General features: G+C 44.4%; 1 protein-coding gene across 5 annotated transcripts in view; it reads left to right on the forward strand.

Annotated features, from left to right (window-relative positions):
- The window catches only part of FOXP1 (forkhead box P1), a 382430-nt gene that overhangs the window by 23502 nt on the left and 343572 nt on the right, over positions 1-15356 (forward strand). The window contains exon 1 of one of the 5 annotated variants that reach the window (XM_032699407.1): positions 12514-12528. The exons of the other annotated variants lie outside the window; for them this stretch is intronic. The gene's annotated coding sequence lies outside the window, so the exon portion shown is untranslated. Of the gene's footprint in view, positions 1-12513; positions 12529-15356 lie in introns of those variants that run through there. 5 annotated transcript variants of the gene reach the window in all.

Consider the following 15356-nt stretch of genomic DNA (forward strand, 5'->3'; position numbering starts at 1 on the left):
GGTGGTTGAAGCTGCATAAAGTGCCTTTTGATGCTCAGGTCTATGAGAACCTCATCTGATCATTTTGGCACGTTGTCATTTTTATCTTATCTTTGAGTTGTGACCCCTGGTCTGGTCCTCTATGTTGTTGGACCTTCCCTGCTCATTTGAGCAAAGTTCAGGCTATGCTTTCTGGCCCGGGTAGGAGTGGAGTGGTTTTCTAGATGGCACCAGTATCCATGTGCTGTACTTGTCCTGCATCCCCAAATCACCTTTCCACGCCTACTGTCCTCTTTCTAGTGGCTTAAAACCTACAGCTTTGTTTCATCCGTGAGGCAGTCGAGCTGTCTCAAAGCACTGGCAAACTCAAGAAGATACTGTTGGCATAACACAAGTATAATTACTGTCAGTATAATCAACAAGGATTACTGGATTGATTTCTCTCCCTTCTTTTTTTCTTCAGGTGTTTAAGAAACCCCAAACTTGCATAAGAGTACATAACTTGGTAGAGTTCCCCATTGCTGGAGGCGTCCTCTGAACTGGAGCTGGGCTTCCTCTGGGAGGTGTAGGATCTTGCATGCTGTCAGTGTGGATTGTGGGTGCGGTGTTGCCAAACCATAGGTGTGATTACAAGGAAGGGATGGCATCGATCACACCGTCCTGCCCAGTGAGATGCTCCACAGCTGTGCAGGGTGTGTTGGCTGGGGTGAGGAGAGCAGGGAGCAGAGGGAGCATTGGCAGCAAGGAGGATGCTGTGGAACAGTGATTGTGATCTGGAGTTCAGGAGATGGTTCTCCTGCATCCTCCCTCAGTTCTAACTTCACTGCAGTTAAAAGCTGAAGAAGGTTTGGTCTCCTTGGAGATTTGGGTGAGGGTGGAAATGGCTTTAATCTTTTTGGCTAGTCTAAAGTGAAGGTATAACCTTCTTAATGCATCTGGCAAAGAAACATGTTTCTTACAGGTGTAGCTTTGTTTTTTGTCCTGCCTTCTTTTGCAAACGAGCATCCCTTTATTCTTTTTTCCTTTTCTTTTACCATACGTAGGCCTCCACTTGGAGATCCTTGTTTCCATCCAGGCACCTGCATTTCAAGTCTCTATCATGCAGATTCACTTTTCTCTTTAGACATGTGCCATGCTGACAGGCCTCAGGCTAGAACATGCTTTTTATCTCTGAAGGCTTTCTCTTGTACTTTCACTTGGAGCAGGTGATACTTAGAGGTGAAGGTGGGAGGCTGTGCTGTGCTGTTGGGAGCCAAGACCTGGGCCGGTGCTCCACGTTGGAAGTCTGACTGTTCCAGACTTGTGACTTGGATTCAGGAGTACTAAAAGGTTCACATGTATGAATGAGAGGAAGAGAGGTGTGAATTCAGAAGAGGTCTGCTTGAAGAAAGACTTTTGAGCTTAATTTCTGCATTTGCTTTCATTTATTGAAGTGCTCAAGAGAAAGGTTGAATTTTGGGGGTGGTGTCCTCCTAATCTTGCGTTCTGGCTTTTTTTTATGCTAAGCTAATATGGGAACAGAAGTCCTGAGCATCACAGGGATCCAGATGAGAAGAGGGGCTTAAAAATCACAGGTTATGCACATGTGGAAGTTGTATCGAAAGTTCTTTTTGAGAGATGTAGCCTTTTTATTGAATTTCTATGGTGCAGGCACTATGCCTTGCCATCTCCTGGACTGCCCCAGGAGCATGTTCATTAACTCCCACTGTCTTCTGCATTAGCATTGGCTTCTGTGCTCCATTTAGATTTTCTTTAAAGCATTACATAAACAACTATCATGTAAATACAGGCGTTTGTAATGGTGGTTTTAAATTAAAAAGACTCTTGGATTCATACAAGTAGACACATGCTTGCACAAAATAACTTTTGGCTTTCCCCTAACACTTTTTAGAATAATTTAAAGGAAGAAAAGATTTGCAAACAGTTGTAAAAGAGCCATAAAAAACTGTCAAATACCAGACCTTCAGCTAATTGTAAACTGTTTTGCTCTTGGAAGTCGTACAACATTGATCTCATAGCTGCTTCATTAAGAAGGTGCTTCTCTGTAGCACAGGAGCTGCTTGCCTAGGTAGCCATGAGCGAAAATAGCAAGAGATGTTGGGCTTCTGCTATGAATGCCCAGTATAAACTAGAATAGCTCCAGGCAACTGAAGTATTCTGTACTGAAAAGGAAGGGAAGCATTGCAGGGAGCTGAACAGGAAAGAGCTGCAGAGCTGAAAGCTGCTTTTCTCTTCTCCCAACTACTTCTCCCTGGAAAAGGCACAGCATCTCCAGCCATTTGTGGGCAGGCATGGCAGAGGTGGGGTGTGTTTTGGAAAGATCCACTAGCAGAAGAGGATGCAGGTATGGGTGATGAGTGCAGTAGTGCTTGTGGGCTTGCTCTCTGATTGTCCCTATGGAATATGATTTAATCTTCCATTTTCAAAGGAAGATGTAGGAAAAAAATCTTCCCTGGACAGAAAATTGGCTGACATCCCTGGCCAGCTTGTTTGTTGTATATTTTTTTTCCCAGTGTACCAAGGAAGACAAGCATTCATGGTCAGCTTTTTCTGGTTGGGATTAAAAAAAAAAGTCAATAGTCCATTAGACTAGATCGGTGGAAAAACTTTTCTCTGAATTCAGCTCTAACTCTGCAGCTAGGCAGTGTTTTGCTTGAAGAACGCGTCTAGCTCTTGGAATTGTGTCCTTCCAGTGCTGCAAATCAGAGTGTCTGCTTCAGGGAAATATTAATAACAACCCACAGGGTCTCATCCCTAGTGTGTTCGCTCTCAGTCTCTCTCCTTTAACCAGTTTCTAAAGCTCTATCATTAAATCTCTTTAAGAAGGGAAATTCTTGCCTTTGTGTGTTGGCTGAGCTGATGAATGGTTGCCTGTTATCTACTCGGTCCATGACTGAGTCGGGCTGTCAGAGACACAGAGCTGAAGTCAAAGGGACTTTATTTCAGGCTTCTCTACCTACTCGGGCTTAGCCATGGAGCGGATTCTCCTCCCATCTGTTTCTGAACCAGAAACATCCTGTTTAACAAGAGAGAGGACTGGGGATTTTATCTGGCCCAGCCATTTCCTTCTCGATTTCCCGATTTTCTTCCCCTGCAGCAGTCCTGTGCTGATCCTTCCCCTCCAGCCATGGGTACAGGACATGACCTCCTTTGCAGTGATTCTTCCACCTGTTAAACAAGGGAAGGGAAACCAAAGTGTCATTGCTCACGTCTGCTGATTTTGGACGTGTCCAGGTGATGGAAGCCTGAATCTGTACTGGCAGCTGAACGTCCTGGTTTGCAGGTGTTGATGTGCTACTTGGGAGCTGCAGGGAGGTTTAAAATCCTGTGTATTCTTCTAAAAAAGTGTCAGCTTTTCTCTGAAAAACTCACATGTGAGGTACCTGACAACAGGTCTCTGCTGACAGAGTCTGACTTGGGTGCAGTCATTAGCATGGGGGTGTGTACGTGGCTGTTTGTACCAGTTTCAGTGAGTGATGTATATTGGGTAATGCAGCTGAAGCACTCAGGCAGTGTGGTGTTCTCCCTAACCCCAGAAGTAACTTCAAGGGAGTGAGTTGCCAAACCTTAATCGGGGTTGTTCTGCTGATTGTTTAATTTTTACTAGGTGCTGAATTGCTGCCTGAAAGATGTTACAGGGGAGAGTATGGGGTGAACAGGAGGTGGCCTACAGTGCTCCTATTGTAGTGCACAACCAAGGGTCGGGGAATAGTCCAGCACTTAAAAATTCAAGAAGAAATTCCTGGACATACAAATTAAACAATAGCAAGTAAAAAAAAAAAAAAGAGCCCCAAAATCATCTGTGTGCCCGGATTCATACCTGATGCCATCACCTGTGCAGTGGTTTGGTGGTCTGAGGCACCACTGTCCTTGCTAGCTTAGGTGTGACTGATTTCTCCCATTCATTCACATTCCTCATCAGAAGCACGTCAGAGAGTCATTGAACCATCCTGTAGATTTTGGTCTGGCTGACTGTAATAACTCTCAACTTTGTGTTTTATGTATGGTATGCTCGTGTGGTTTGGAAAGCATTAGGAAAGGAAGAAGAGACTACACACTGTACAGCTTGGTCAAGGAAGCCCTGGTGAGAGATTCCCCCATGACTCTGAGGTGGTAAGACCAGTCGGTATTCCCTGCATTATGTTTCACAGTCCTGCCCTTCTCTGACTCAGCTGGTGCTCACAGTGAGTTCTCTTGCATCTTCTTGGCTTCGTTTGTCTTTTTGTGTGTGTGTGTGTGTCTTCCAAAGCTTTCCCTGTCACGAGGGTGCACGACTGCAAAGCACTGCTCTGACCTGGGACTGCTCTTGCATCCCTTCATGGCTTTGTTCTGCCTTGCAGAAACAAAGTTTATCCCTTCTTTCCCAGTCCTTCTCAGTTTTGCCCCATTTTAAGCACCTTCCTGTCTCCCAGAGTCACCAGTACCTCTTTGCTGCATCAGGGCGCAGTTTAAATAGTCCCTGTCTCCCAGCAGCACTTTGCTACTTTTTCTGAATTACACCCCTCTCAGGTATGAGTGGGCCTGTCTCTGAGAGTACATCTTTTTTGGAGTCTCATCTACATTGTGCTTTTATAGCACCCACCAGCATTGTCTGCCATTGGAACAGGGCACTGGGGTCTGTAACACATTGTCCCCCGTGGGGTATTAGGAGAACACGAGATCCTTATCCTTGAGCTGGGCAGGCAGAGGTACAGGAGATGTGCATGAAAGAGACAAAACCAAGTGTGGACCTCCTGATGGAATCTCCAGCTGGTGGTTGGACTCCAGGGCTGTTTTTTCCCCACAGTGACAGCCTTAGTTGGTCTCCAGATGCTGCCACAGTATGAATATTCAGTGCCAATAAAATATGCACAATACCGTAAGTCTTGCCAGGGTGAGGATCTGGAGGGCTTGATGAACTTTGTAACAGCATTACTCTGTTGTAGGGGCACGACTGATGCAGGAATTGATTTCTCAGTTCAGGCTTCACCTTCTTTTGAGCAGAGTTCATCCCTGTTTGCTTTTCATAATAGCGTTATTACACCTCGCTGGCAGCAGGACAAGGGAGAAGCAACCGTGCAGCTTTTCATTCCTTGTGTGCTCCTATGCAATAACCAGCAGTGGTGAGCTCCAGTCTGTCAGGCTTGAATTTTGTATATTTGATATGTTATCAACTGACTATCATGGTATTAACACTAATATAAAAGACTACTGGTTTAACTCATAGTTTTCCAACAGCTACAGGACAAAGAACCAGAGAGTTTCAGTATTAAAGATAAAAGCAAGGGGGGGGAGAAGCAAAGCCAAGCTGCAGTAGCAAGAATACAAAAAAAATGCATCTTTAAACTTTTCTTTTTCTTCTGATCTACTTTCTGTATGACTCACGAACCAGGCTCTAAAATGGCCTCCAAACATGCATGCATAATTTTGCACATCCAAGTGTCTACATATGCAGTGCTCTTAAATATCCCGAGGCGCGTTGGCTTTGCTGCTGGGGCGGAGCAGGGAAGGGGCGAAGGAGTTCATCCCCAGAAGCGCCCAAACTTGTGTTAGCATCGCTTCTCTGATGGTCTTACCCAGCCTTCCACGTGCACCGGTCAGCCACCAGCATCCGTGCAACCTGCTCTTCTCCACATGTTTATGCTGGGCTCATTAGCTTGGAAAATGTGTCTTTTTTTAGGTTTTTTTTCCGTCTTTTGGGGTTTTTTTTGGTTATCTCCTCCTGTGAAAGGCATAACCCATAAACAAAGAAAGGGACTTTTTCAGTACCAGCTACATTTCAGGGACTAGCTGGACAGGGGAGGTCAGAGAGAGAGCCAGGCTTTGGAAGAAGTTGCACATAAAGCTTTAGAACTGAGACCATGAACACCTTTGGGTTGATTGGTGGTGTTTCTTACCAATAGGGCAGTTGGACCTGCCACTTCTGCTCATGGAATCAAAAATGAATAGGCTTTTTTTTTTCTTTCATTGGTTCCTGATGGACACCCTTTTAAAGCAGTCGTGTGTACTGCTCATTTTTGTAAAATAATTAAGAGCCCTTAAATGCCTCACAGGTGCCAGAGCACGGTTTTCACCCTCAGAAGGGGATGTACAAGCTGTTTTCCGCTGAGGTAATAGAGGCCAGTAAAGTCAGTAATGGGTGGCTCTTTTGACAGTTTATGATAATAAACCCCAATTTTAGAGGCTATGTGCAGGTGACATCCCCTTTTCTGAAAGTGGCCTCCGTGTCTGTAGTCCTACTTGGCAAGTGTTTACTGTTGGTTGGGGTAGGGTGAGCATACCTGACATAGCAGAAAGGTGTTTATTTGATTAAAATCTGGCTCTATTGTCTGCCAGAAGCCCTGAAGCCCCCTTTTACCCTTTCTGCAAGCAGAAAGAAGTGCAATTTTCATTCAGCATAGATGTTTCCCTTTCATCCCTGAAGCTAATTTTTTTTTTCCTGCAGCAGTTTTGGTGAAATTATGTATCGCTTGTGATAATTCATTTTAAAAATTCCTGAGCTGTGTGGCGTACTTTCATGAAAATTCATTTAGATAAAATTAGATATTATTGTTTAATGAGGTGGCATTTCAATTTAGACCTTGCATCATGCATATACCAAGAGTTTTTTATGGAATAGTTAGGTTCATTTGAGTAATAAAGGCTGAATCATGGGGGCTTTAATTCTTAATCGCTGTGAGGATTGTTATCTGTGGGATGTGAGCTGTCTTAGTGGTATTCAATCAAGTGTCCACTTAGCCGTGACCAGAAGTAATTGCTCCCAAGTGGGTTGCACAATGACCTGTTAATACTTGCTTTGACCCTCTGACCTTGTCTGCCCCATTGTTTAGGATTTTATAGCGAGCGAGTCTGCATTTCTGTGGGGTCAAGTAGATATCTGAGGTCAAACATTTTCTGATTACTCCATGGTGTACACTGTAAGTCTACGGAGTTGTTGCATAGCAATAGTCGCCGCTGCAGAGCAGGACGCGGAGGGTTGGGAAATTGTCTTCCTGAATGCATGTAAACAGTTTAATATTTTACTGAAAGAAGTTCATCTTGTAAATTAGGTATGAATAATACATTTGTAATTACTACTCATGTCTTTAAACACTTGTGTCTTAATTGCCTTGGGTGTTTTTTTAATGTATTTGCATTTTGTCAGGGAAGTTAATTGTAACTTGCAGAGATGGGAGGCGAGTTGCATGGACTGGGGATGGCTTTGTCCTGCATCCCTTTGGCACCTGGGCTTGTGTCAGTGCTTCTGGATGAGTTCAAGTGGGGATTGCTTCATCCCTGCCTTGGACTGCTGCCGCAGACTGTTTTATGTGCCTCTCACAGGCTTCCAGAATTAGTTTGACCTACTTGTTGATGACTGCGACCCGCGGCCGGTTGGGATGTCCTTTATTAATTTATTGTCCATCTTTAAATGTTGCTGGAAGTGTGGTCGTATTGTGCAGTAATTTGCAGGGGGACTGGCCGTGTTGTGAGGCTGAAATGTGTTATTTTCTTAGCAGTCTATCTGGCACAAACAAAGCCTTGGTAGTGTTTGTAGCGCTACTCCCTCTTTTCATGTTGTGTTTACCGAGTTCAGTAGCCAAAACACTTGTGCACACCCTTCAGTCTTGTAGGTCAGCTTTGCTCTAAAGTAACATATATGCCCATCTCTCTGTTGCATCATAAGGAAAATATTTTGATCGTCGTTCCCTGAGCAGGGCTGGTGGGATGACACAAAGCAGTTGGATCAGGATACAGTTTGGGGACAAACACAGCTAGTGTTCCTGTGAGAGAGGCAGACTATAGGCAACTGAGTAAGCAAGAAGCGAGTGCTAGAAACAAAATTATATAGCATATGTGGGGGAGAAAAACAAAACAGTGACTCTGTTTCCACTGCCAGAATATTTAAAAACAAACAAACAAGAATGCACGGCAAAGCACGCCTTGCAGTGAAGGGAACCTGTGGGTTTCCTCACTACGCCTGAGGCTGTTGTGTGGATCTTGTCTTGCCAGAACAGTCTGGGGAGTTTGGACTGTCCCTCCTCTGATTTTCACTTCATGTTGCTTCACTGAATGGAGGCATCCGTTCTCCTGGGGCCTGCAGAGACCTCTGGTTAGGGGAACCAGGAATAGGGAGCTTAAGCCTCCTTCTCCTGGAGTCAGAAGGGAGGCAAGGTTGGGAGGGACGGTGACAGAAAGGCAGCAGTTCTTCCCAGGTGCAGGTTTTAGGGTTGATAGTGATGAAAAAAATGTATCACGACAAGAGAAAACAGCCCGAAGTTGCACCAGGGAAGTGTAGTTTGGGTATCAGGAGAAATTCCTTCACTGAAAGGGTGGTCGGGCACTGAACAGGCTGCCAAGGGAAGTGATGGGAGTTACCATCCCTGGAAGTGTTCAAAAATGTGTGGATGTGGTGCTTAGGGACATGATTTAGTGGTGAGATGGCAGAGTTAGGTTAATGGTTGGACTCTGGGTCCCTTCTCTGCTGGGATGTCTGCAGCAGAGCACTGTGAGGAACTTGCTTTTGGGGGAAAGATCTTATGCCTAGGCCAGAATAAACAGAATATTTCTTAAGTTTTGAAAGGAATGCAAGAGGATGCCACGGAAATGAAAGATCCCATTTAACACAGATACTGCAACCTTGATCTTTTTTTTTTTTTTTTGGTAAATTGAAATGTGGGAAAACATCTGAGATGTTGCAGAGAGTTTTTGGGAAGCCTGTGTTTCCCACACGCTCTGGTCTGTGCAATGCCTTTGTAGGTGGTGTGTGGTTTGTGTCAATCATCAGCCAGGTGCTAATGGTGATAGAGCTGCATTCAGCCTCTGAACCCGACGCTGAACACGTTGATCCCTGCAAACACATTCATACAAGCTGGGGGAGCTGCAGGCTTGTAGCCAGTTTTCAGCCATCTCCAGAGTTCCCTCCCGTAGCTCAGGCAAAGGCAGAATACCCCTTCTGCAGCAGCCTCAGACGTTGCTGTGATGAGACCTTCCCTTGCTGTAATAACAATTTAGCTGTTTCATCTTTTCCCCTGCAGACTAAGCAGCAGCACAGATTGGCCGTTATAATTAATTTCGTGCAGGAAGCAAGAGCTGAAAGTTCCAACATCTCCTGATTTTCCCTCTGGTTGAAGAGGGCACTCCTTGTACCTGCTACTCTTACAGTTACAGGGAAAATATGACACTTTTCGTGGGACTGGGTATGGATTTGGAGATGAAGTTTTAGGGAATCAGCCTAGCATCCTCGTTGGATCCAGATTGGAGCAGCTGTTGAGCCAAGTGAACAAAAAGATTAAAAGCAGCTACAAGAGTTGTTGGGTCACTTTGTGTGCATGGCCTTTTGAGCTCTTTCTGTTATTACTGGTCTCATCTTGATACTTTTCTGAATCCACCACCCAGAGTGAAACTCCCATGTCAGCCCAGTCGTGTCAGCACGTGATAATGGTGCCTTCTCCCAATAGTTTGTTTTTGAACAGGGTTCTTATTAATCCTTTGTACCTGTTAGCATGGTCCTAGGATGCCTTGCAGAGCTGCTCCTGCCAAGCACTGAACAGGCCTAAGAGTTGTTAAAACTAAATGAGAGGCAGTGGTGCTCAGCAATTCTCAGAAGCGCTCAGCACCTTCCAGGATAGAGCAACTTTAAAAAGAAAAAAAACCCGAAACCCCGCACAACAAAAAAACATGAGATGTAGTTATGCAAATGATGACCTTTAAATGCATTTTATATTTGGATTGAAGTTGCTAACGCATTCTTTCCAAGTTCTGTTTTTCCAGTGTGATTCTGCTTCAGGTGCTTCTCCTTTGTATTGGTGGAGCGGTGCCGGCGCCGCGGAGGGAGCGCGGGACGTGATGACTCGGAGAAGCAGCCACCATGCTCCGGGATGGGTAGTGCTCAGTTAACAGGGAGCCTGAATAGGTGGATTTTAATTTCTGTGGAGGGTCTGAGCACATTAACTAGATGGCAGATTCCTCATTAGCTAGATGGATTAAAATTTGTATCATGGCTGATGCCTATCTTGACTAATACATGTAAGTAACAGCTCGTTGTACTAGAGCTACTGGATGTGGCTTGGGTGGAGGAGAGGAATTGGCTTCTGCGGAGGATATTTGCAAAAAGTCACATTTCCACCATATGCTAGCAGGAGTCTCTTTGGATGCAGGTTTTGGATGGAGTCCTCTGTGTTGCTGTAATCTGGTTTGTCCTTTTTCTACCACTAGTTCTGAATCATACCAACTACTTGGACTCTTCTGCGTGTTTCCTGAAGGACAGTGGGAACATTTCTGCTGGCTCAGCTGCCTTTTGCCTCTCAGTTCATCTTGATGAAGAAGTAAGGTCTGGAGCACTGAAGGAGAAATTTTGTGTCAGTAAGGAGTGAGAAGGGCTGCAAAAAAATTGGAAAATTCTGCCAAATTTAAAAAAAAAATAAAAAGGAAGGAAGAAGGAAGGTACCATGAACCTCATCAATCCTGATTTAGGTCTGGCTTGTGACAAATCATTATGTAGGAAGGGAGATATCCCTTTAATTTTTAATAGCTTTGCCGTGAAGTTTTATTAGGCAATAATCTGGATCCTGAGTGGATAAAAGATAAGTGTGAGGGCCACGTAATTCTTTCCCCTCCTGTGCAGCTGGGAGAGGGAGAGAGGGGTCATGGGGAGCTGGCTGCCTCCTGGAGCTCAGAGCAGCATCCTTCTGTGTGCCACAAGCTTACTGAGTGCTTCCAAATGGATGTTTACAACATAAATATGTTCAGGATGTGGGTAGCGAGAGAAGTGTGGGAATAGACGCGAAGGTGCATGGGAGTGGGGATGCGAAGGGGGAGGTGTGAAGAGAGCCAGGAGAGTGTGATGCACATTTTGCAGATAACTTCTCTTTGGGTACCTCCTTCCAAAGCCTGGGTGTGGACTTTGCTGCTCCTTACCAGCGTGTCCTGGGGCTTTATGTTCACTGGAAAGAGGTTCTCTTACCCGTCTCTGCCAACATCCCCAATCCCTTATTTCCAGAACGGTTTATTTCCCGGGAACAGCAGTTGATAATAAGCGCGGAATGGTCCAATAGCTTAATTTGTAGTTTGGTGGTTGGTGGTTGGCGTTTCTTACAGTATTTCCCAGGCACTGAGTGCAATAGACATTTCACTGGCACTTAATAAAGCCATGCAGGGCACTCCTCGATAATATAATCCTTATGCCAGCCCGGCTGCTAAAGCCATGAGTCCCTCAGGCAGTAGTAGACAACTACACTTGGTGTTGCTGCTTGTTTTACTGTTGTCTCAGATGGCTAGGCAGCATTTCTGCGATTTTAAGGCAGCGTGTTATTGCAGTATCTGGGATGAAATTACCACTTACAGTTGTAGAGGTGACAATCTGGCACTCTCTGGCTGTTGAACATCGGTGACTTGGGGAGGCTGGCGGTGCAAGGCACCTTCATTGCACTGTGACAACTACCAGAAATGAGCATCTGGCCCTCTCTTGTCATTTTTTTCCCCTTCTTATTTGAACATCTGCTTACCTGATTGTTTTCTGGTTTTGTTCTTTTTTGTTCTTTTTTTTTTTTTTCTTTTCTGTGACTCTTTTAATTTGTGGTAAATGCGTATTTAATGTAAGTAAGATGTTAGCTTCTGTCTAGTTTTTCAGCAAGCATTCCAGTAATTACTGGAGTACCTTTGAATGCTACAGCTGCTATTTCTAAGTTAGAGAATCACATTTTCCAAGCATTTATAACTGAATTCACATGGGTAAAACTTGGCATTCAGATTGTCGGCCCACATATCTTATTTTGTCTTGATCCTTTAAGTTAGCGTATCAGCTTTGTATTTGATTGAAATGGTAAAAATGGCTTCTTGCTGCTTTGGGTGGGCTTGTAGTAGTGTTGTTTTATGAAATTGTTTTAATTTTTTTGAAACTGCATTGGTTTGAGCCCTGAAATTATTTCTTTGTAGTTGCTAGAGTAGGTTGGTGTTTGTTTCTCCTTTTTTCTTTTTTTCTCCCCTCTTTCTCTGTCCTCCTTAGCCCCTGTTAGTGTGAATCAGTCACTATTATTTTAATATTACTTGGGTTTTTATATTACGTCTCTAAGGAGCTTCTCAGAATGTGGTTTGATTCTTTCTCTGCTGATGTCAGGCAGTTCCTTCATGCCAGAGGATGTTGGCTAAGGCCAGGCTTCCCCCCATGCCCTCAGCGATGTTAACTCAGTTTTTCCAGATGCTCCTGGAGAGCCATGCACCGAGTTCCTCTTATTTTAGATAATTAAAAAACAGAGCCACCATGATTTCCAATTCACCTTTTCTTTTCATCACAAACAGTGTTCTGTCCGTGGGACTGTGATGCCCTGTGGATTGGCTGCACCAGCGGCAGTGTTTTGCTTTGCATTATTGGAATGCTGGGTGGATTTGAGGATGTCCCAGTGCTGTCGTCACAGTTCCAGCCCCGCGGCTGCTCTGCAGCATGAACTGACTCTCTCTCTTTTTCTCTCCCTTTTTCCCTTTTCAAGCTGTGATGTCTGGTCCAGAGGAAACGTGATTTTTGCATTTTTTCTGCTCAGAAAGTTATTTTTTTTTCTCTTCTGAAACCGTTTTCTGGCACTCACAAGTTGAAAGGTAACAGGGGAAAAGAAATAAACAAAGGAAGAGATCTGAAATTTGACCTCCAAATATACTTAGTAGATGTGGTGGTTATTAGAGAGCTTTTCTGTGGAGGAAATCAGGTATAATGTGTGGTTTGTTTCTTTGAATAGGTGTAGGGCTAAATGTAGGGCGGATGAGTTGAACAATAAAAACTAAATAGATTGATCTGGTTGGGCTGAAAACTTAAGAACTTAAGTAAATTATATTATTTAGTAACACAAATTTTGTAAAAAAGCCTCATTCTTCCAATAAAGGTCTGAGAATAAAACCAAACTTAATTAATTACCAGTATTAATTTATGCCATTGTTATCAGCAGTAGTTTCATTCACATTTTAATATTTGAACTGCTTAACTCTCATTTGTGGTAAATGTCCCTTTAATAGGACATGTAAGATGATGTTTCACATGTAGTTATGCTTTAATTACATATGCTAAGGAGGGAAACATTCAAACTTAGAGAATAGATGGTGGAGTTTGACTTGAGCTCAGGTTTTATTTTTGTGTTACAGGAAGCTGGTATTTATAGGCCCCGTAGTGCTTGGTGCTCTGTGCTTCTGCTATGGGATGCAGATACGGATGCATGATTATGGAGGAACGTGCTCAGTCAGTGAAGGGAGTGACTGGCCCCTGAACTGTCTGCAGGGCTGCTGGGGGCCAAAATGGGCAGAAAATGACCCAAAATGCTCTTCCTGCTGCTCCACATGGTTCCTGTGGGTTCACAATGGGATGGGCTCCCCTGCTCTGCGCTGTCCTCGTGCCCAGCGCCAGGACCTGTGGCGAGAGCATCCAGACAGGACTGCGAGTTTTGGCTGATGGGCGTTCTCAGAATCGCTTAAACTCGGGGAATTCATTGCTTTGGAATTCAGCAGATTTGCACAACTCCGTGCATCTGTGCCTCCGTCAGCGTGCGCCGGCTTTCTGCTTTCCTCACCCTGCGCATCCCGGGATAAATGCCTTGCGATTAACGGCCCAACTCGGGGGCTTGGGATCGGGAGCGTCTTATCAGCAGCCCTGCGAAGTTGGGGAGGGAGCGGCAGCGCTGGGCGAGCGTGGGCCGGGCTGGGGTGGCTGCTCTGTGGTTTGTTGTGTCTGGTTTGGTTCCTACTTTTCAAGTTGCAGTTGCATTTGGTCATTCATAGCTTATTTTCCTAGTCTGGCCAAGCCAGCAGGATCCCCGTGCGCTGCAGGGGAACATAAAACATCAGCCTTTAAGCTGGAGTGCTCAGCAGATAAGGATTTTAAGACTCTTGCATCATGCGCTGTGTCTTATGGGCTTACTTAGTATACTCCATTTGATTTAATTTAGATATTGAATAAGGAGAAACACTTTAATAGCCAGAAAAAGTACTGCACGTTGTAGCGCCTCTTCTTTCCCCATTGCCTTAAAGACAGATGGCCGGGAGGGCTGGCTTAGGCTGCGATTACATTTATTTAATTGTAGGCAGTAACAGGGTGTTTTCAAACTGCTTAAAAATGATGTTACGCCTTATCTATGAAGTGTTTCAAAAAGCCAACAAGAATTCCTTGGGCTTTTTGTTTTATTTCTTCTTTTCTGTGTCTAAATGTGAAGAGTAAGTTTTCAGCCTTTGCAAGGATTACGAAATGTGCAAAATTAGTGTATTATTTCAGTTGGATGACTTGGGGAGGACATGAAAGTCAGTGGGTGTCTCTTCAAGGGGTGTCCCCCTTCCTTTTCCCATCTTATAAATACAAATGAAGACTGTAACCAAGTTGCTGTAACTGTTAGCTTGCCTGGTGCTGGGTAGCCATTTATCTTGCTAAAAGGTTTGGTTTGCTGCGTGTTTGTGTTGGCAGGATTAGGGATGGCTGAGGAGCAGGAGGTGCTGTTGGATGGTGTTTCCAGGAGTTAGGGAGAACCTCAGGATGTGGTTTTCTTGGCGTGGGTCAGCCTCAGCCTCGATGGCCGTGCTGGTGTCACTGCTTTGCAGGAGGCTGTGACAAGTGGGTGCTATCTGTGCACAGTATAGATTAAAAGGATAAGAAATAGCAAACCTGCCATGGAGTATTTTACTGTAGCAGTGAACAGGGAGCTGGCAGGAAAAATGAAATATTTGCAACTCATGAAGGCAACAGGCTTGGGATTTCTGAGGTGGGATTGGGATTGTTTGCAGAGATCCCTCAGCTGGCCAAGATGCACATGCTGGATTTCATCACTGTAACATTCTTGTGTGCCTTTCACTAAACACCACAAAAAGTGCCTTTGGATCATACATTGGCATTTTTATTTTATAGGGCACATATTTATATAATACATTCTTGCATTTATTTATATTTATAGATAACTTTTCATTTGAGGCTATTAATTATTGCATGAGTCTGCATCACCCCGCAGTGATCACGGCTGCGTATTCTCTCTCAGTCAGTGAGAGCCTGGAGGATCTTCAGAGTGGGTGAAAATTATCCCAGACGTAGGTTTAAAAAAAGAAAGATGGAAAAAAAAAAAGGGCAAAAGAAAAGCAGGCCTCCCAAAAGCTGTGGTGGAACCCGGTATTAGCAAATGCTTCTAGGAAGTTTGACTGAGAGCCATATGGCAATGTGGGGAGTATTATCCATCGCTCCAGAAGTTGGTCTCTGAATCAGCCTATTGACTTCAACAGCACTTAATCATGTGTTTTAGTTCTTCTTTGAAAAGGCTTGCATTCCTGAATCATGTCCTCCGATTTTAACCACTAGACGGTACTTTGTTGTGTGGTAGCAGACAAGTTCAGTCATATTTCTGTGACTAAGTTTGCAAGTTGTGACTGCATCACTAGTGAAGTATGCTGATGAATATTCCCCT

This window comes from Chiroxiphia lanceolata, chromosome 11 (assembly GCF_009829145.1).
Source record: "Chiroxiphia lanceolata isolate bChiLan1 chromosome 11, bChiLan1.pri, whole genome shotgun sequence".
In the NCBI taxonomy this organism is placed as follows: domain Eukaryota; kingdom Metazoa; phylum Chordata; class Aves; order Passeriformes; family Pipridae; genus Chiroxiphia; species Chiroxiphia lanceolata.